Below are 20,719 nucleotides of genomic sequence, written 5' to 3' on the forward strand. Positions count from 1 at the left end.
TGTGAGAGGCTTACAGACCAGTAACGCCTAAAGACAGCAGACTAGCTGGTTTTAAAGTGAACCAGCAGTTCTCCCACAATCCTCTACACAGCACTAGTGCACACGAGACTCCTGGTTCCTCTACACAGCACTAGTGCACACGAGACTCCTGGTTCCTCTACACAGGACTAGTGCACACGAGATTCCTGGTTCCTCTACACAGCACTAGTGCACACAAGACTCCTGGTTCCTCTACACTGGACTAGTGCACACGAGACTCCTGGTTCCTCTACACAGCACTAGTGCACACGAGACTCCTGGTTCCTCTACACAGGACTAGTGCACACGAGACTCCTGGTTCCTCCACAGCACTAGTGCACACGAGATTCCTGGTTCCTCTACACAGCACTAGTGCACATGAGATTCCTGGTTCCTCTACACAGCACTAGTGCAAACAAGACTGCTGGTTCCTCTACACAGCACTAGTGCACATGAGACTCCTGGTTCCTCTACACAGCACTAGTGCACACAAGACTCCTGGTTCCTCCACAGGACTAGTGCACACGAGACTCCTGGTTCCTCTACACAGCACTAGTGCAAACAAGACTCCTGGTTCCTCTACACAGCACTAGTGCACACAAGACTCCTGGTTCCTCTACACAGCACTAGTGCACACAAGACTCCTGGTTCCTCCACAGCACTAGTGCACACGAGACTCCTGGTTCCTCTACACAGCACTAGTGCACACAAGACTCCTGGTTCCTCCACAGCACTAGTGCACACGAGACTCCTGACATTCCAGATTGCAAAACATTCAAAATCGGTTGATACAAAAAAAAAAAAAAACACACCATTTCATATTTCATATTTTATTCACAATATCATCCAGTGTTCTTTATTATTATTGTTACTTTTGTATCATTATTATTTGTTTGTAGACGTTATGAATGCACTAGCATTGTTCTATGCCTAATCTAAACTTTTGCTTTAAGCTATGTAGCCAAGGTTCACATTATTAAGATGTCTCCCATGGTCCCTGTGCAAGACGGGACTAAATATCTTCAGGATATTATTGACCTTTACTGCATGTCTGGCACAACACACTGATGCACACACACACACACACACACACACACACACACACACACACACACACACACACACACACACACTCACATGTACATTCCTCAAACATCATCAGGATAACATCTAAAAAATAAATCTACCACACATCAACTTCGAGGGGTCCTTCAAAGATCACCTAGACAAACGACCCAAACGACGTGAGGACCGGCGCCGCTGGCTCGGAGCTGGAAGAGCTGTGCTGTACTTAAGACGAGACCACTCGAATATTGTGATGGGATGAATCTGGCATTGTGCAGCGTGTTACAAAAAGAGGCAGTGCACAGATGGAGCGCACTTCAGCGGTAGATTGAGACGCGACGACTTGGATGAGCCGAATGATCGACACCGGCAGATAATATATGTAAGAGAACAGAGACTCCCTGAGAAGCATGCGAGTCCTCCACGCTGCCAAGCAGTCAGTGCACGGACACTGCCAAGTATCTGTGGTAAAGGACTCACACACACACACACACACACACACACACACACACACACACACACACACACACACACACACACACACACACACCAGAGCATTAAAGCAGCCCATTCCTCTGCCACTTTCTCAAAGTAATAGAATATGAAGAAAGATTAAATTTCACAGTAAAAAAAAATGCCTAAAGACAATTAAAGCAGGTCTATGAAAAGCATCTGATATACGGCCCCCCTTGAGAGGGATAAACTAAATATAAACACATTGAAAATGGGATTTTGTTTGACTTCAGGCGGCTATATGTGGTTACCACGGCAACAATTTTTGTTTTTTGATAATATGGGGTTATAGAGAGTAGAATAGAGTCTTGTACAGTATATTCACATTTACAATCCTAGTGCTGTCAAAATGTAGGCGTCACATTTTTATATGCATTTTATACGATAATGTAAACGATCATAGTACGTTGTTAAAATTAAGCTCAAGTAATCAGCAGTCAGCGTTAAATCACTAAATAACATCTGAAATTCCTTGTGGCATAAGAAGTCCTGTAAAGAAAACAAGCTTCTTGATCTTCGGAATATCAGAGGTGGTGAAGGGGCAACACCATCCCCAAACCTTTGGTGTACAGTATGTAGTGACATGTAGGCCTACTGTAATAATGTCTCCATCTTCTGTTCTACAGCCGTTCTGAGTTACCCTCTGTGTACAGTCTTACGCACGCTTATGTGAGAGAGACTCGCATCTCACTTCTGGGTATTAGCTTGTTAGTGTACAAGTGTAGGACTGTACAATTCTTACTCGGATAACCGTTATAGTTTACCTCATGCTTCTCTACAACACAGAGGTTTACAAATGCTAATCGCACGGTAATTATGACTTTCCTTTGGGAAATTAACCTATCCTGGACCACCATGCATGCCTCCCAAGAAGACTAGCAGTCTCGAAATCCCCACTGGTGCTGGAACAATTGCAAAGCAAAAGATCTGTTAGTATTTCAACTCTGAACACAGAAATTAATGACTCGCTGACACAGAGAGGCCTGCTGTTCTACCACTGATCACTTAATCATATCTAGTTCCATGAATGAATTATATATTTAGGAAAAGACTTCCTCTGATGCTAGCTGGTTCCTAACCAAAACATTTACAGCTAGCTGTCTGGCGGCGTTTGCCACAGGATGAATTAATTTGATTTCGCCACTATTGTCGTCACATGATTCACCCTGTTCACCCTAACAAAACAACCCCCCGGGGTGAAGCTAGTCAAAGCAAAGCTCGCCATTGCAGACGGGAACCCTAAAGCTGTGATGTAGCTATTTGACCCATATCCAAGTGGCCCCAGAGGACGTAACAGGGAAGAGGGGTAAGGTGACGGGGTCCCTCTCCCTCGTCGCAATGTGTTAGCAGGCTAGCGTGTGAACGTGTGACATGGAAAGACGCTGCTGTTTGCACGTGGCTGCTCGTTCCAAAAGCACGCGCCGCCACTTCTGAGTGTTTGGCGTTTAAATCTGCTCCAACAATGCGCTCAGCCGCAGTGCCGATCGCCACAGCTCGTCGCCAAAACTGGTGAAACGCCTCAGTGGCACAAAACATTCGATCGTCAACAGCGTCCAATTAGCAACACCGACGATCCACAAATCCACAAATCACATATAGATCGCGTATAAAGAAAAAAAAAACCCCATTAAAGTAGGCCTGGGTTACTACAACAGGTCAACGCGGAGAGATACGAGAGAAAGAGAGACGGGTTGACTGCACGCAGCCAATAGCATGTGTTGAGCACACAGATTGCAGAGCGCAGAGAAAGTCTCCCAAGCTGATTATGACACCTCTCCCGCTAGCCCAGCAGAGCCGCTAAAGCTACCGCTAGAATTCACAGGCACTGCATGTATCAGCGCCGAGCACGTAGCTTCCACTCCAGACCCTCCAGCACCATTAATTATGGCTACTGAAGGGTGGCGCGTGATCGTGCGCGTGTCATAAAAAAGAATTCATGGTTCTGTCCTCTCTGCAGTCCCCTCGTGTGTGGGAAGATGACACAGACACCATGGTGGACACAGAAAAATATGCCCAGTCACCGACAATGCTGACCAAATGAAAATGTTATTGATAGACTCAGCCATGGACTCACAGAATACAGTTCATGGGGCCTTTAGGAAATAAGTGGGATTTAAGGATTTATTTTATTTTATTTTTATTTAATCTGGTTAAAGAGATCTGGTTGAATAGATCTGGTTAAAGAGATCTGGTTAAAGAGATCTGGTTGAATAGATCTGGTTAAAGAGATCTGGTTGAATAGATCTGGTTGAATAGATCTGGTTAAAGAGATCTGGTTAAAGAGATCTGGTTGAATAGATCTGGTTGAATAGATCTGGTTAAATAGATCTGGTTAAAAGGGCCTGGTGTGCCTAGTTACGGCAGTGCAGTGCAAACCTTACAACATCTCAAAGTGCGACCAAAATGGCCACGGATAGCGAGAAGTTATTCTGAGGCTTGGGAAAAATGTTTCTCTTTTGCTGGAATGACTCCAGCATTCTTCCGCATCCCTCGGGTGGCGGATTGCGGGGAGCTCGGCCCGCCCGCGTGCGTGCGCTCGTGTGGCTGAGGTTCCGGCGGGCGCCCGGCGACGTCGCCGTCGAGCAGACGAAGGCAGTCTGCGCGACTCTCGCACCAACCCACCCGTCTGACAAACGGCACCTTGCTGGTCGCCGAGCGCTAGCGTCAGGGAGCCCTCGGCGTCTCGCTAAGAGCCGGCCTGAGTCAAGACGTCAGAAACACCAGCAGTGGCACCGGCGTTCACAGTTCGCCTCAGCCAAGACCGAGGGGGGAACAGATGGAAGCTCACAGAACATATAATGCATACATTTATACCAGCCTGTGAAACACGGCTTCCTATGAGGCTGAAGAGGAGAACACTATTTAGAGGAGTGTGGACCGCATCACACCATTTTCAATATCAGTGGGCAATTAGTGCATTAGAACATAAAGGAGTTCTCAAAATCAGTGTGTTCTATCACAGAACAAATGCTGTAAAACAGGCACATACAAGTGTGTGTGTGTGTGTGTCTCTATAGGTGTGTGTGTGTGTGTTGGAGACAGAGCGATAAAAATAGGGACAGATTAAAAAAACAGCACAGTGGAGAAAGCTATAGAAAAGATGTGGGAAGAGGAGTACTGGGTAGGAGGATATATATATACACACACACACACACACACACACTTATATCATTGTGTGGTCTGGCGGTAATGATGTCACAGTAGTGTTATCAGGGCACGTGCAGATTTTATGGGTTTGTCCTCTTCGTTGTAGCCAGACACACTCTCTGTCCACCACACTGATAAAGACACCGCAAACAACCCTGACGCACACGGCCACGCCCCGAAGCTGCGGCCCACGGGACAGGAAGCCCGTTGGCCACCGCCCACCCATCGGTCTGGGTTCTGCCCCACCCGCAGGTCCTCACGCGCTCGGGCCGAACATCCTTCTGGAACCGCTTCCTCATGTCGGGTACGTGGAGAGACGGCGGAAGCGTCCACGGCTTCGGTCGTTTTCCGCGTCTTACTGTGGATTCAAGGCGACTGTTGCTGTGTGCATTCGCTGCGGTTAAAGTTATACAGATCCATGAAGGCCAGGTCATACAATACATATAGAAATCACACGTGAATTTACAGGATAATGACACGAGTCCTTACATACATACATTTGGACATGTTATCATGTTATTGCTTAGATACTGGTCTTGCAGAGATTATATATATATATATATATATATATATATATATATATATATATATATATATATATGTGTGTGTGTGTGTGTGCACACATTCACACGAACACACGCACACACACAACTCGCCATGTGCACGGGTGACCTTAGAGTTGGCTGGCAGCGGGCTGATAGCAGCTAAAGCAGGATTTACATAGGCAAAAACACTGCGTTCCTTTGCAGTAGGACTGTCTATGGGAGCACATACCTGTTGGCCATACATTACAGAAGCTTAAAGCGCTACTATAGCAAAAATCGGCTGTTTGCTTTTCAATCTCATCCAAGGTTTCTTTCTGAGGTCTATGCAACAGCTTCAGGTCAATGATATGACTTATTGACACCGACTACATTTCAACTAACAAGCCTCTATTTTAGCAGAGCCACCATTTTTTCATTCCACCGCATAGATTTCTCGTAGCTCTCTAATGTCTTAGTTTCCTTCTAAAGGTCTCAGTAAATGCCCGAGGTCCATAAACTCACTGCATTCTCTGAAACATCTGGGATCTGCTTGTCTGTCAAGGCAAGTTACGGGACAATAACCCCAGACATTTTTCTTAGGGAATAAGGGAGAAATGTGTGTTTTTTAAAAGCAGAGATTGAATATGTTCCACAGAAAACGGCAGAGGGCAGGGGATGAGCCTGGCGGCGGATTCCGCACTCGGCGTCTGGCACCGTGAGAGGGTTACATCCGCGTCTCGGGCTGAAAGAGAAAACAGCTCCACATACACACGCAGGAGCACAAATCCTGTTGAGCCGAGCCGAGCCGAGATACCCTACATACTAGCGGCCCTTCAAGGCACAATTAGGATTTTACGGAAGAAATCCACATTCCTGCACACACAGAAAGTCATCTTTCTCTTCTCCCTCACACCACTGTCAAGTCAGAGACGCTCTCTCTCTCTCTCTCTCTCTCAGCCTCTCAAGGAGGGACCTGAAGCGACTTGAGCTTTGGACAAAGAGACCCACACAAAAGCCAAAAATTATCAAATCGGCGCTCCCGCGTTTCTGGCAGGAGAAGGATGAGTTGGTGGGGGGAGGAAGGGAAAGGTGTCTTTCATATACGCCGCTGACGCCAGTTTCTTCAGTTTAAAGTGGTGTCAAAATGAAGCATTACCATTGGATGATGAAGTTTGTTTTGAGCACATCAAGAAATGAAATACGGAGCAAGATTAAGAAACAGAAGCGTAGTTAAAGATGTTCTTGGCTGAGAGCTTCTGCTTCTGCTTCTTCAGCTCAAAATGTGTGCCGCTCTGGAAGGCTTCGGGGATAAAAATCACCTCCACCAATACGCTCGTACCACTGCGTTAAGGGCAGAAATCGCAAAATGTTCCCAGAAAATTTTAAGGAATTTTTTTTTTTTTGGGGGGGGGGGGGGCATTTTTGAAAAAGTGGCATAGATATATAGTGTTATAAATGCACACAGTCAAGACTACATCAGTACAAGCCTGAGGGAATATTATGAGGTTTACACATTTCACACCAGGCCTTACTTACATATTCATATTTTAGAAGCACAGCTCACTGTGGGTGATAGACTAGAAGCCATTACTGCATGTGGGATTGTTTGGTCTTACAAACCAGGATATATGATTTTTAATGTCACTGAAATGCTATAATGAACAAAAAATTATGATGATTGTGATGATCATCATTCATTTTAATTTTGACATATATAAAAATACATATATTTATACGTATCTGTATGCATAAAAAATTATACCTATTGGCTGGCATTTTCACCCAACACAAAGTGCCTTGCTAACTCGAAATATTGAGCTTAGAGAAAATCTCAAATATTCTGATGAGGCATAAACTCCTACAGTCTTTACAATGTCATCTGTACAGATAATGATTCGACAGGCTACAAGACTACATGACTAAAGATGTTCTGTAAAGTAATGAATCTCCAGGGTCAAACTGCCCCATGTGTTCTGTATCTATGGCTCCGTATGGCTTCTCATTAAGTAATGTACTCCTAACTTTACTGGTGAATTTGCATGTACAGAGATGGCAGAGATGAACATCAAGCCTCTGCTACCACCTCATTTACTGCAGACAGAACTGGTTGATGGATTTGTCCTTCTCTGGAGTGTCATTTGCTGAGCAGATCTTACAAATCAACCTCTTACAGAAATCAACCTCCTATTGAGGTCACTGGCATTTCAACGTGGCGTCCATTGAATCTTGTGTATGCATTACATTTAGACAAAATCATATTTGACTTTCAGAGTCAGTCACACACCCAAAAATTATTTCTCAAAGACTGGATGATGCATGAAATCATCTGTTTCTGTCGGACGGTCCTGCCATTAATCTCAGTTTCTTGTCTATTTAGGGAACCTTTTCTGTGATGAAGTGCAACAAATTTATTCAAGTATTTATAAACAATTTACACACGGCACAATGCATGCGCCACAGTGGCCATATGGAGGACACATTAGTGAGACGCAGGTTCAGCGGTTCATTTTAAGGTGTAATTATAAAAGTGAAGTCTAGGCTCAATGCAAAATCTAAACATTTGTATAATGCTGCTGGTGCATACTAATGAGAGCACGGTACAGCCTGAGCCGCTGTGTGACTCACTGTGTGCATTAACTGTATAGGGCTGAGGTCTCATTTCCTATTTTGAAACAACGGTTTTCATATGGGGGAGTTTTCCTGCCAGAGTTCAAAGAGTCGGGGGCAAATCTGTCTGAGCGTGGACACATCTAATATCAGACATGAGACAATTACTGCAACTTTCAGCGTAATCTGGCAAGACGAAAGAAAAACAAACAAAAGCGAATCGGAGGAGAATTCTGCGTCTCCTGACCGTGCTGGGTCCCCACACTGCTGTGTCTCCTGACCGTGCTGGGTCCCCACACTGCTGAGTGAACGTGACGGTCGGCGCTGAAGAACGAGAACCTACCACAGCCGCAGACGGGCAGCAGTGTGGAACAGGACAGGGTCGTTCCAACAGTCCACATTTCATTTTGCCGCCTGCCCTACGCACCCTGACAGCAGATTTGTACTGGCTGCACTCCTTAAATCACTAAACATCTTCCTGTTCTATAGAGAGGGCAAAGGTCATCCAGCCATTCAATGGCTGCACGTCTAAAAAGAATCGCACCCAAGTCTGCAATAAGGTTACGTCTGTTAATTGTACAAGAGAGGCAGCTAAAATGGGTACTACACAAAATATGGCTGATGATATTTTAATTATTGATATCAGTTCAATATTAAAGTTAGGAACACATCGTTAAAAAAATTCAAGAATGAACATGTGACTGCACATAAAGCAAACAAAACATTAATATGTTCATATAGTTCCGCAAAAAAGATTAAAATAAATTTAAATTATCAGGTCTGTGGTTGGTTTCTGCAGCCACAGACATGTATATAATGATTGTTAGAATCGAACAGCGTTTCCCTACATCATCAAAAATAAAGGCCCTCATGCAACTATGAAAATCTAAAATACTTCACAGCGTCAATCCAACCGTGTCAACATTCCTGGAAAGTTGGAGACGTTTACATTTTGCAACCCTAGAGAAATACCAGAAAGTGCATGCCAACAGTGCCACATTGGGGAGCAGCTTCAAAGGCGAAGCAGCCCCCCCCCCCCCCCCCCCAAACAATAACAACAACAAACCCCTCTTATCCGGGAGCAGGGGGAGCTGAACATCGGCAATGTACACCGATCTTCTGCTCACTTGTCCTCTCGTCACAGACACGGAATGTCCACATGGCGTTCGTCCCACGTCCTCGTGCATTGTGTGTGTGTGTGGGGGGGGGGGGGACGACGACGACAGCAAAGCACCTCACTCACTTCAGGCTAATGCAAATGACTTTAATATGTTAAGAAGATTAAACTGGATAAATGTCTAGATATGTTTTTTTTTGTTTGTTTTTTTAAGCCACATAACCCTTTAGTGTGTTTTGTTTTGGTGAGGGGAGGGGACGTTTCTACGTGAGTCAGTTTGGGACGATCAACACAAACCCACTGAACCACCCCGAGATTGGCTGAGAGAAATTGGGCTTATTCGAGATTTCGCATTTTAAGCTTCTTGGATGTAAGACCATCCCACTTGTGTCTTTGAACGCCGAGCCTTAGGACAACAGAAAAGCAACCATCACACACAGGTCACAATCCGCTGCGCTCACCCTGCAGTCCCCAATTAGGTTTGCTTGTCTTCTTCAGCTTTGGCTAAGCAACCTCTCAGGTGACGAGCTCTGAATAACTTCATCCCAAACTGGCTACACGTGTTTGTGTGTAAATCCTACAACACCCTCCATTCCTGGCTCCTATAATGTACAAAGTTGTGCAATTGATTCATGACCGCATGATTAAATTAATAAATGCTTTTTTTATGAAAAGATCTTAGGTGAGGAGAACAGTGGTCCACCCAGTAAGTCTCAACCTAAGATTTGTTTGGTAAAACTCTGCACCAGCGGTTGGTAATGGCGGCTGTTGGGGGGTGGGGTGGGGGGGGGGGGGGGGGGTACAGCGATGCGGTGATGTCGTGGTGCAAACGCGCAAGTGTGTAATAAGACGCAAGAGAGAAATGGAACAGAACAGGAAGGGATTACCGGGTGATTTGCATAACCTTCCCAACGCTTTGCAGGATCAGAGGGATGACAAGGACACGATGACTGCTCCGTCTTATCGGGGACCACATTCTCTTTGGGGGACAAAGCTACCCAGATCAGGTGGAGTTAGTGACAGCGCGGAGCACCGACACTCGCACGTCTCCGCCACAGTCGAAGGCGAACATGACGAGTTTAACAGTAACGTCTGAGCCCGTGTCCAAGTTACTTGTTGACGCTGAGCCGCAGACAGACGACCTGTTGTCTCATTCAACAGCCGTTTCTTGAAAGCGTTCCACTGGTAAACACGGCAGCAGGGATTGTAAAAATCACGTAGACTGAAAAAGAAATGTACGCTTTACTCAAACAATCCACGTTTTAACAGTGTCAAAAGTTGTGCAAAAAGATAAGCTATAAAAAAAAACAGCAATTTCTTTATTCTCATTAGCAGAGAAACACAGTGTTGAGAAATATAGCCAAGGGAACCTTTCACATCAGCATGGACTGACTGAAATCTCTCCTATTTGGACGCTGATAAATAATGTGTTTTAGCAATAAGATTACACATGGCTAATTAAAACATATTGTCCTGTCAGAATCTGCACCCACAGTACTGTTACTCTGCCAAATCTCTCTTTGTGATCACTTCCTACTGCCCCCCACTCTCGTTTATGGAGAATAACAATATCATTGCCAGGACCACAAAAATTACGATGGCACAGAGATCCAGAGAGACTTCCAGAACTGGCAGGAAGTGTCTCCGGGCTCGTGTTAAGGCAGGTGAGTGAAATGGACCGGAGGAACAGCACAGAAGCGTCGCCTCTGGAAAACGCTGATCCACTCAAAACACGCCACAACTCACTCAAGCTGTCATAACCTTTCCCGGCTAAAACGAGACGCGGCAACGCTTAATAACCCCGTTACCGATATTCTGATGTCAAACGACATCTTTAAATGGCGATATCGTTTCACAGCAGGCATGGTATCGAAGTGTCAGAGTGAAATGTCAGTTTTCAGACAACAGAGGCATCCACTCAGACAAAGACCCGGGGAGATGATGGCACGCCAATATCAGCCAACTCGCGTTAAGAGACGGCGCCACTTCTAAGGCACGCTCGCCTATGGAAGCAGGAAAACTCTTTTAAACCGGGATTGGGCAGAACCCCCCAAACAGCTTGAAGCCGAGTGACATTTTGTCCTCGTTTCAGCAACAGTTCTGCCAGATATGAGCCATCATCTCCAGTTAACGCAAGTGTTAATTACTTAGGCTGTTTGAGCCTGGCTCCCGACGCTCGGCTCTGAAGCAATTCTCCGGCAAGCGCTCGACAGTTTCCAGGTCTCGTATAAATAGAAATTTAATTTCTGTATGTTTATCCTCACATCCACGGTAGCAAAGGCAGATTTCTGCATGAACGCAATATTGCCTCGGTGAACTTCGAAACATCCTGCGACGTCGATGTGCGGGAAGACCCGCGGCGGCTGTGATCGCTGTGATGAGGTCTACGACGTTGTTGACAGTCAGAGATCACGGAGACTAAGAGCAGGCCGGAGCCTTCCTGCGGTCGCCGTGTTCCTGTTTCACTGACAGCAGCGTCATTTTCTTCTGATAACCAAGTGAAAGTACATTAGATAGATATTAGAATGGCTTTAGGTTCAAATTTCATTGAGTTGTTATAGAGGAAATCATAGTCATCAGTGTGCCGGAAGTATCCACACGACGTGGATCAAGCACATACAGGCTCTGAAGTGAGTGGGCACACATACATTCTTCACATAGCTCGCAAACTGTGTTACCGAACAGAGTTCATACCATGATAAATGTCATGATTGCTTGAATGTGCGTGCAACACTTTCTTGTTTTGCGTACAATGGTTTCCTTCTGGCGATACAAAAAAATCGGAAGCAGTAATTAAACTGAGCCAGGAGTGCAGTTGTGTGCAATTTCCTTGAGGAACACAAAATTATAATACATTAAATAAACATGAAACAAACCTCAATAATTAAAACTAATAGCTGTTCTTTCGCTTTTATCTATGATGCGTGTGCACAGAAGCTACCAGCTACCTTCGTGTTTCAGTTCAGTCATGCCCAAGCAATCAAATCAGCCACCACGTCTACCCCCTACAAGTCCATTCGCCTATGATTCATTTAATTAGTCCACAAAATGCAGATATGTGTACCAGAGCCTGTCAGAATTGTAATTATCATGGCACTCACCAACTATAAAATAACTCTGGTTATGTAGTCTCAGTTCAACCATGTACAAAGTCTGTTGGACTGAGGTTCACATATTTGGTTGGTCCGGTACACAATGTCGGCCTGCTCCACACGACTCCCCGTCTAATAAAAACAGGACATCGCTCCCCTTTAGCCCGACAACATGGCCACTGTGAATGCAGCCAAACACGAGAAACAACAAAGAAAGACATTAAAGCATTTCAGAATCGAACAAGAAACAATGGGCAGTTTACACTGCAGGGGGAAGGGAGGCATTGTGGAGATGTCTTAAGGTTACAGACAATGTCTAATAAAGTGTGTTGCAAACAAAATATCAAACAAAACCCTTGTAGCATTTTCTTCTTCAAGCTGGCCTTACCAACTGTCATCCTTGCATGCCGTTGACAAGCTGGTGATGCTAACGAAATAGTCCACCACAATCTGACAGGATTTTTGGAAATGATATACAATTGAGATTGTTGTTTTTTAAGTGAGATTTTTTTTCTTTTCCATCAACAGGCGTTTTAGTGTGGTGGTTCCACAACACCCTTCGTAAACGTCTGAAACACAGAACCGGATGAACCCTGGTGTCCTTTCATCAGCGGCAGGCACAGCTTTGTTGAACCATCCTCCACACTTTCCACATCATACCTTTGCACATTATATTTGAATGCATTCAAGAAGTGTGTGTGTGTGTGTGTGTGTGTGTGTGTGTGTGTTTACCAGAACAATTAATGTTTTAGGTCCAGACAGCAGTCTGGAAATCTTCCCCCGGATTTTGCTCTGGCTGTATGGGTTTGTTAATTGGGTGGTTTGTTAATTGGGTTTGTTAATTGGCATCAGTCCACAGGTAGAACTAATCAGTGAAACAGACTCGATGATAGAAAAATCACACCAAGACTCAACATCTCATCTTTCAACTTTTATACATCTGGTGCGGATGGTGAGATCAAGTTAAATATGTTTCCACACAAAAGAGACACAAAGGAGGAGATATAGAGATACAGAAAGAGGACGAGACAGGGGAGACAGGAGACAGTAGAGAGGGGAGACAGAGGAGACGGGTGATGAGAGATAGAGGAGACAGAAGAGAGGAGAGACAGGAGACAGAAGAGAGGAGACAGAAGAGAGGAGAGACAGGAGACAGAGGAGACGGGAGACAGAGGACAAGCACCAGTGAGCACGTAGAAGAGGTCGGCACTCTGAAAGGAGAGGTAGGAAAGGGCAATTGCTGATGGAGGGCAGAAGTTCAAAGGTCACTGGCCCCTCAGAGTGGTTCACGGTCTGCTGATGAGTGCACGTGGAGCTGGATTGGTGGGCTTCGGCGGGAGTGGACCGCATTTGGACAGACGAGTCCATTTCCACAAGGAACAACCTGCAGGAGAATCTTGGCGTTCACATCTTCATGTACCTACAGCTGCGCTGTGTCCACACACAGCACGTGCGTTTGGAAACCAGCCTTTTGTGGCTTCTCTCCAATCAACCAACAATATTCATAATCAATGATGGACCTATCGCAAGTGCTGTAGCAAGACCCAGCAGGTTCAAACACGGGGTGGGGGGGGGGGGGGGGGGGGGTAACAATGCCTGAAGAAATGGGACACAGGGTGAGCATTACACAGTCATGACAAACAGGGACATCAGTGGGAGAAAGGCAGAATCTATGACTCTCTCCTAAATGAGCTCCTGTAATCCTTCATGTGGGAAAAACACCCGCCCACTGACAGCAGATTTACTATTAGACAGACGTCACATAACTTACTTCATTCACAAGCCGGATCTCTGCAGCTGAAACGCAGCCCTCGCGGCTTGGCTCAGAAATATCTTCAGGCCTCTAGATATGCGGGTCTGGACGTCCCCTGTCCCGACCTCTCCTGCTTAATCACGCATTTCCCCTGTTTACGCTAAAGACCGTTCTGGTGCTTCAACCCAAAGACCACCACCACCACAAGGAGAGACAAATCGACGACAGGCCCCCCCCCCAGAAGAAAAAGAATATCAAACAACCTCCGATCCTTCTCCTCAAATCCCCCCCTTTCTTCCTCTATTGTTTCAGGAGGACCGACAGTAAAAGACCCTTCAGGAATCCTGCATGGGTGGACGTGTGGGCTTTCCCTGGGAAAGACACGCAGGGTCTTCCGGAAAAAGGAACCCCACCCTCGGATGGCACATAGCACGACGCTACGCCGCGCCACTGCCAAGACTGGCGTGGGTGAGCGGGCAGCACTGCTCAGAGACGACTAGCAGCCGTGGGCACTGCCAGGCTTGGTGATGAAGATGCTGCCCCAGTCGTCATCACAGGCAGTGCGGGCGAAGAAAAGAGAGAGAAAAGAATGCGGAGATTCACCAAATCGGAAAAGAAAAAAAAAAAGGGAGGGGGGGGGTTGTTGGGGGGGGGGGGTCTTCGCATTCAAATCTGCTCTTCATACGCCCCCACACAGGTTTAAGCAGAGCATACAAAATCATTCACAGAGAGAGAGAGAGAGAGAGAAACAAGCTTGAGCTAGAAAGGATGGAGGGGGAGCAGTTCTTCTCAGCACAAGTAAGCATGCTGAGGAGATCTGAGGAGATCTGAGGAGATCACATCCAGGCGGTTCTAATCATGGTAACGAGGTTTAAAAACTCATCTCTCCCAAGCTCCCCATAGAACAGAACTTCCTGCTTGAACCGCCGAGGTTTTTTTCGGAAAACTCGGAACCACAGGAGTTCTTCCAACAGCCCTGAGGGAATGGCGCCCAAAAACGTAACATGATTTCACGTAAAGGCAGCGTCATGTTGTACGGCACGATCAACCAGAACAGCAGAGGATGAGACGTTACAGAAAAACAGCTCAGAGCTCTCAAGTTCTGACACTTCTAAAGCTGGCGTGTTCAAGCCATGCTTTCAACACGAACTCATTTGTACCATCAATCACAGCTCCATATCATACATCCTGCGAGTCTGCGTTTGTCATAATAAACAACTCACTGTGGATGCTGGGATAATTGACAACAGGCTAGCCAGTAGCTTTTGGATGCAGTGAAACAGACTCCATCTTAAAACCAGTTGTTAAAATGAAGTTGAATGGCCCTTTACACTCGTGATGAAGTGAGGATCCAAGCATCAATACATTCCCCAAATATTAACCAATCCAGACCGTTTTTATAACATGACACAACACATATTTCATTATGTGCCTAGACACCCTGACCAATGTCAGACATGTTTTTAGATCAGTATCGAATGATCCAACAATTACTTGGTTCAAAATATGGCACATCAAACTGGTCTTTAATGCTATTATGTTATTTTGCTAAACGTATCGCAGTTGCAGTCCGTTGCCTATTTGAGAAGTTGCTTTATCTAGATCCAGTCCTGTTCCTCTGCTCGTACCTATGGATGGTTCCTGGGAACTGGCTCATCCGTGTGTCAGTTAATTACGACATATTACAAACACACCTTCATTCTCACAGGCTTTAGTGGTGAACAAAGGCAGTCTGACCATGGTTGGATAAGAAGTGTGTGTTCTAGCAGGGTTCAAAATCAGACACTATTCAAGTATTCAGGTCCTGATCCAAGCTGGAATATGTTCATCAGAAAGCCTACTTTAAGGTCTTATTTACATTATTATTATTATTATTATTATTATTATTATGGCTTTAAGGCCGGAGCTAGTCCGTGTTGCTTTGATTATACACATAAAAGAATAAAGAAAAGAAAAACCAAACAAACAAAGTCAAATCAATATGGCTATACAAATATACACAGAACAACAAATTCTCAAGGCTAATTACAAACACTAAAATCCTGTGAGGAAGTGCCGGTCTCTGTATGATTCACGTCGGCGAGTCAAAAGGCTGTGAATTCTCCGCGAGATGTAAGGTGACAGTGGGCACCAGCAGTAAACACACATTTCTTCTGTGTTGTCGAGCTTCAGCTCTGCGTGCGGTCACATTCTGTTACACACGCGTCCTCCTGTACATCTCCCCAGGTGCTGCTCGCCCTCGACGGGTCGGCAGAACGCCGCAGAGCCACACGGGTGAGCCCAGAGTAGACAGAACTGCTACAATGCTCGTTGCAACTTTCACAGAGGTCAGGGAGACAGACAGACACACAGACAGGCAGGCTGGAAGACAGAGAGAGGCTCTATTGTTAGGAAACCATCATCTGCTCTTCTCCTGATCTGAAGCGAGGAAGATGCATGCCAAAGCTGTCGGCTAAACCCGTTTCGTGGACATTTCTTCCTGCGCACGCTTTCGGCTCTCTTCCCACTTGCTGACCACAAATGTTCGTGGGACACACCATTAGTCACCAGCGTTGGTGCCTCTTACCGCACTAAAAAATCCTTTACATATGCTTGTCAACAATTTGAACACACACAAAAAAATCCCTCGAAATGTCCATATATCCAATGTGAAAAACAAACAGGCAAGTGACAAAAGTTGTTTTTTTTTTTTTATTTTATTATTCTCATGCGTCAAAGATATTTGAGGATCTGAAACATGGCACTAGCGGAACACCACAAGTGTTGGTACACAGTATGCTGCCAATTATCTGTTCTCCAAACTGAGAACATGTGGTATCATTGCAAGAGACAAACCATGAGATTTTAACAGGGATTTAACGCATTATCCAGCCTGTTCAGAATTCCACACACATGTAATTTACTATTGTCTTTTCTGGCATACAACTGAACCTGCGATAGTTCACACTACCCAATGGAAGGGGCTTCTACGAATCGGTTTACCAACACTTTTCAGAAGTTACGGATCAAGAGCTAAATGCCACGACAGAGACAGGAGGTGATAAAATGCCAAATGCTAGAGATATTTAAAAGGCTCGCCGAGTAGAATTTCCACTCGGATATGACAAAATGTTAAAGAATAGTTGACATTTTTGGCAAAGAACTACGTTTTACACGCACAAAACACATGAAGCAAAATGAGCCATTATATGAATAACCTACACCGGCTGCACAAAATGTTATGCAACGGAAATAAAAGAATATTCTAGAAACAAGCTAAAAAAAATGGGCATGAACCGTTCCTTACAGAGAATATACAACTACCCATTTGCTTGACAATCGTTAAATGGAGGATTGTGGATTTCTGACTTACAATTGCTTTTTTACCTTTTACTGCTGGAGTGCCTCATTAATTCTGAGGTGTAGTTAAGACTGTCGTTAACTTCTAAGTAACAGTATAGCGGTGACGAACACGTGTGTAATGGCGCTGCGATGCTCACAAACTGCACTCCAGCACCTTCGGCTGAATGGGAAATGAATTTCCTGCAAGAATCTGATCCATTTTTTTTTTTTTTTACATCCAGTCCAGCCAAAACACTTATTCTGTCAAGTTTTTGCCTAATTATATATTATGCTAAAATTCTTTCAGCAAATGATGGGAAAGAGTACTGTAACCATGGAGCCATTAATAATGGTCTCCAGTGTCTAGAAATAACATAGGTATGCACAAACATACTGAATGCACTTAGTCAATCCGAATTGTTTGAGATTCAGAAGTGTTTTTCTTTTACAGTATTATCCTACCGTGTTCTCGCTGAGCGTATTAGCCATAAAGACATCCTGTCAAATAAACTGTTACCAGGTAATCTCAGACTCGAGTCAAGATCCCGGTAACTCCAGGAACACGCTAGCTCCACCTCTGCTGTCAAAACTCCACCGTGAGACGTGACCTTACTGTCCTGAGCTGCTCCGTCTCTTTTCTATCACCGTCTTCACATTTCAATAATTAGAAGAGTGAAATTCAGCCAGGTATTTCTTCCCAGTGTGAGCCCAGTCGGCCGCCACTGTTAATCCCAGGACTCCAGCCCATCACAGAGATAACACCTGCTACCGCCGCTTAGAAGAAGCATTTGCTTCGGATAGATCTTCTATTTTGGACCGAGTATGATACTTTAGTTAATTTCAAAGAAGGAGCCGACTTCCTCACCAAACCCATGCCAGATCTGTAAGCATTCCTCAAACTTCCAAACCACAGTTTGTCTTCTCACTGTAACCAAACTGTCCCTGGCTTCGTTAAAGCAACCCAAGAGAAATCGGACAGGAATGGTGAGGAACGTTTGATGTGGTGCATGTGGGGACAGTCAGCAGGATGGTCTCCTGCACCCGAGTCCAACTCCCCTCCACTCCCGCACACCTGAGCCCAGCCAGAACCCCACACGTACCGGGGCGAGCAGTAGCACACACGGCACACCCAGGCAATAATGAACTGATAAACGCATGCGACGATTAGGATCTCAGAATTCAACATTCGTGAACCTGTACATCATGTGTGGACGTTAACGCAATTTCATCCTTTTGCCTTTAAAAAATATCACGCGGATTAGAGCTGATATACAGTAATGGAGAGGCATGCGGAATGTACAGTGAAGCTCGTTACTTTGATGACACCATCACTGTTTCCAAGCGCATCGTAATATCATAAGAGCCCTCTGAGAAAATCAAGTGAAACTCAAGTTCATGTCATGTGGTGGGTTCAGCCATTACTTCAAGAGCTGAGAGGGAAATCTGTTGTTTAGTATGGCCCTTCGCTTTTGTTTTGGGTAATGAAAGCCCATCGAGAGGCGGACACGCTGGACCGCTGCCCGTTCCGCTCCGTTTCAATTACCCAGCATGCTTTCTGCAGGGTAATGAGGTGGGTGTCGCCATGGGGGCAACGCCACAGCCAGTGACCACTGCACTTCGCTTGGCCTCTCGTTTCCGTAGTGATCAAGTGCCGGTCGGAAGGGTCGAGAGGGTGGTGGACTGAAAAAGATGAACAACGGGGAGACGGAAAGAGGAAGAAAAGAGAGACCCAGAAAGAGAGAGACTCAGAGAGAGAGAGAGAGAGAGAGAGAGAGAGAGAGAGAGAGAGAGAGAGAGAGACTCAGAGAGAGAGAGAGAGACTCAGAGAGAGAGAGAGACTCAGAGAGAGAGAGAGAGAGAGACTCAGAGAGAGAGAGAGAGACTCAGAGAGAGAGAGAGAGACTCAGAAAGAGAGAGACTCAGAAAGAGAGACTCAGAGAGAGAGAGACTCAGAAAGAGATAAAGAGACTCAGAAAGAGAGAAAGAGAGAGAGGAGGGAAACCTACCGCAGACTGACGAGGGCCACATTCCGACTGCAAACCTCACTTGCAGTCTTGCAGCAGTCCACCAGCTACCGTATGTTTTCATAAGAGTCAGACAGAAGAGGAGGGACACAGGGAGCCAATCGGGTTTCAAAGCCTGGTAAATAAAGTTGGTATTGATTTAATCTAACGTGTAATCTGTTTTGCTGTCTGACACCAAGTCCAGCAATAAAAGAGAATCATGTAGGACAGCATAACAGATAATACGACCATACATCAATTGGGCTTTCCGAGACATTAGAGCAATAAATCATCCTCAAGCCAGAGTGCTTAGCTATGGAATTTATAAACTAGCTTCTAAAACTGAAATGGCTTTCAATTTTAGTTTCAATTTATAGGTACCGTGTGGCACTTTGCTGCTGTGCACCACTAGGGGTTCATACTTCTCATTTTTAGTTTACTACAGTGATTCTACCGTGTAGAACGGCGTGTAGCGGCACCTCAGACTGAAGTGTGCTGGAGCGTCTGAGTGAGGAGAGACGGCCATTAGCGTTTGTGATGTTAGCCATTAGCGTTTGTGATGTTAGCCATTAGCGTTTGTGACGTGTGCAGGGTCAGTGGAGGTCCTGCTGATCAAGCAGTTCGCCCTCAGTTCACTTACGCTCCATCACTAATGTGAAAAAGCTGATTGGTTGAACCTTTAAATAGTAAAATTCTTCTACAGTTCGATAAGAGTTCTACAATAACTTCTGTCAACCATTACTAGGCCTTTAAATATTGCACAACTTGAAATATGTGTTTTTTTTCCCCCCAGATTGCTCTGTTTGAACACTAAGGCATAAGGAATGGCGCAAACACGTGAACCTGCAAGAGTGATGATCAGACAAGCAGAAGAAGTAGCCCACACTAGACCTGCTGACTCTAGACCTGCTGACTCTAGACCTGCTGACTCTAGACCTGCTGACTCTAGACCTTCTACGTTCAGTTTTTTGACAACTGTACCTCGTGGTAGAGGGGCTAGCTAGATCACCTGGCTACATTATCCTCGTAGATCTCACTCTCGTGTTTTAAAAATGAATTTGTATGTATAAGGTTCAAACATGATAACGAGATCAAACTAAACCCTTTAGAGAAAGATTTTTTTTCTGTTTATTTTCCTTCTGTTTAAAGGCATTGTGTTACGCTGCTAAATGTTGCCACTAGAGGCAAGTGTGTGTGTGTGTGTGTGTGTGTGTGTGTGTGTGTGTGTGTGTGTGTGTGTGTGTGTGTGTGTGTGTGTGTGTGCGCTCGGCTGCTCCACCTCCGCTCCGTCCTCCCTGTGGGACGCCGCCGTCCTGACACACCTCAGACCCACAGCGCAGAACCCAGTAGCCACTTGGACATGGGCAACCATTTTCCGCATGACTGGGAAAACGAACCTAATAATTAACAACAGTGTGACTCGAAGCACTTAAAGCTGTTACCCTTCCCCATTTAGATTTTAATGAGCTGTGACCTGTTCACTGATCCAAGACCTGCCAAAACCATCTTCAAACACACCTTAGTGATCCCAAATAAAAATGACTGAATCGATCGAGGTT

The 20,719-nt window shown here is 45.3% G+C and overlaps 1 protein-coding gene across 1 annotated transcript in view; it reads right to left on the reverse strand.

The window, feature by feature from the left end:
- The window catches only part of pebp4 (phosphatidylethanolamine binding protein 4), a 70,037-nt gene that overhangs the window by 47,725 nt on the left and 1,593 nt on the right, over positions 1–20,719 (reverse strand). The gene's annotated exons all lie outside the window — the stretch shown is intronic.

Source organism: Brachyhypopomus gauderio, unplaced genomic scaffold (genome assembly GCF_052324685.1).
Source record: "Brachyhypopomus gauderio isolate BG-103 unplaced genomic scaffold, BGAUD_0.2 sc74, whole genome shotgun sequence".
Classification (NCBI taxonomy): domain Eukaryota; kingdom Metazoa; phylum Chordata; class Actinopteri; order Gymnotiformes; family Hypopomidae; genus Brachyhypopomus; species Brachyhypopomus gauderio.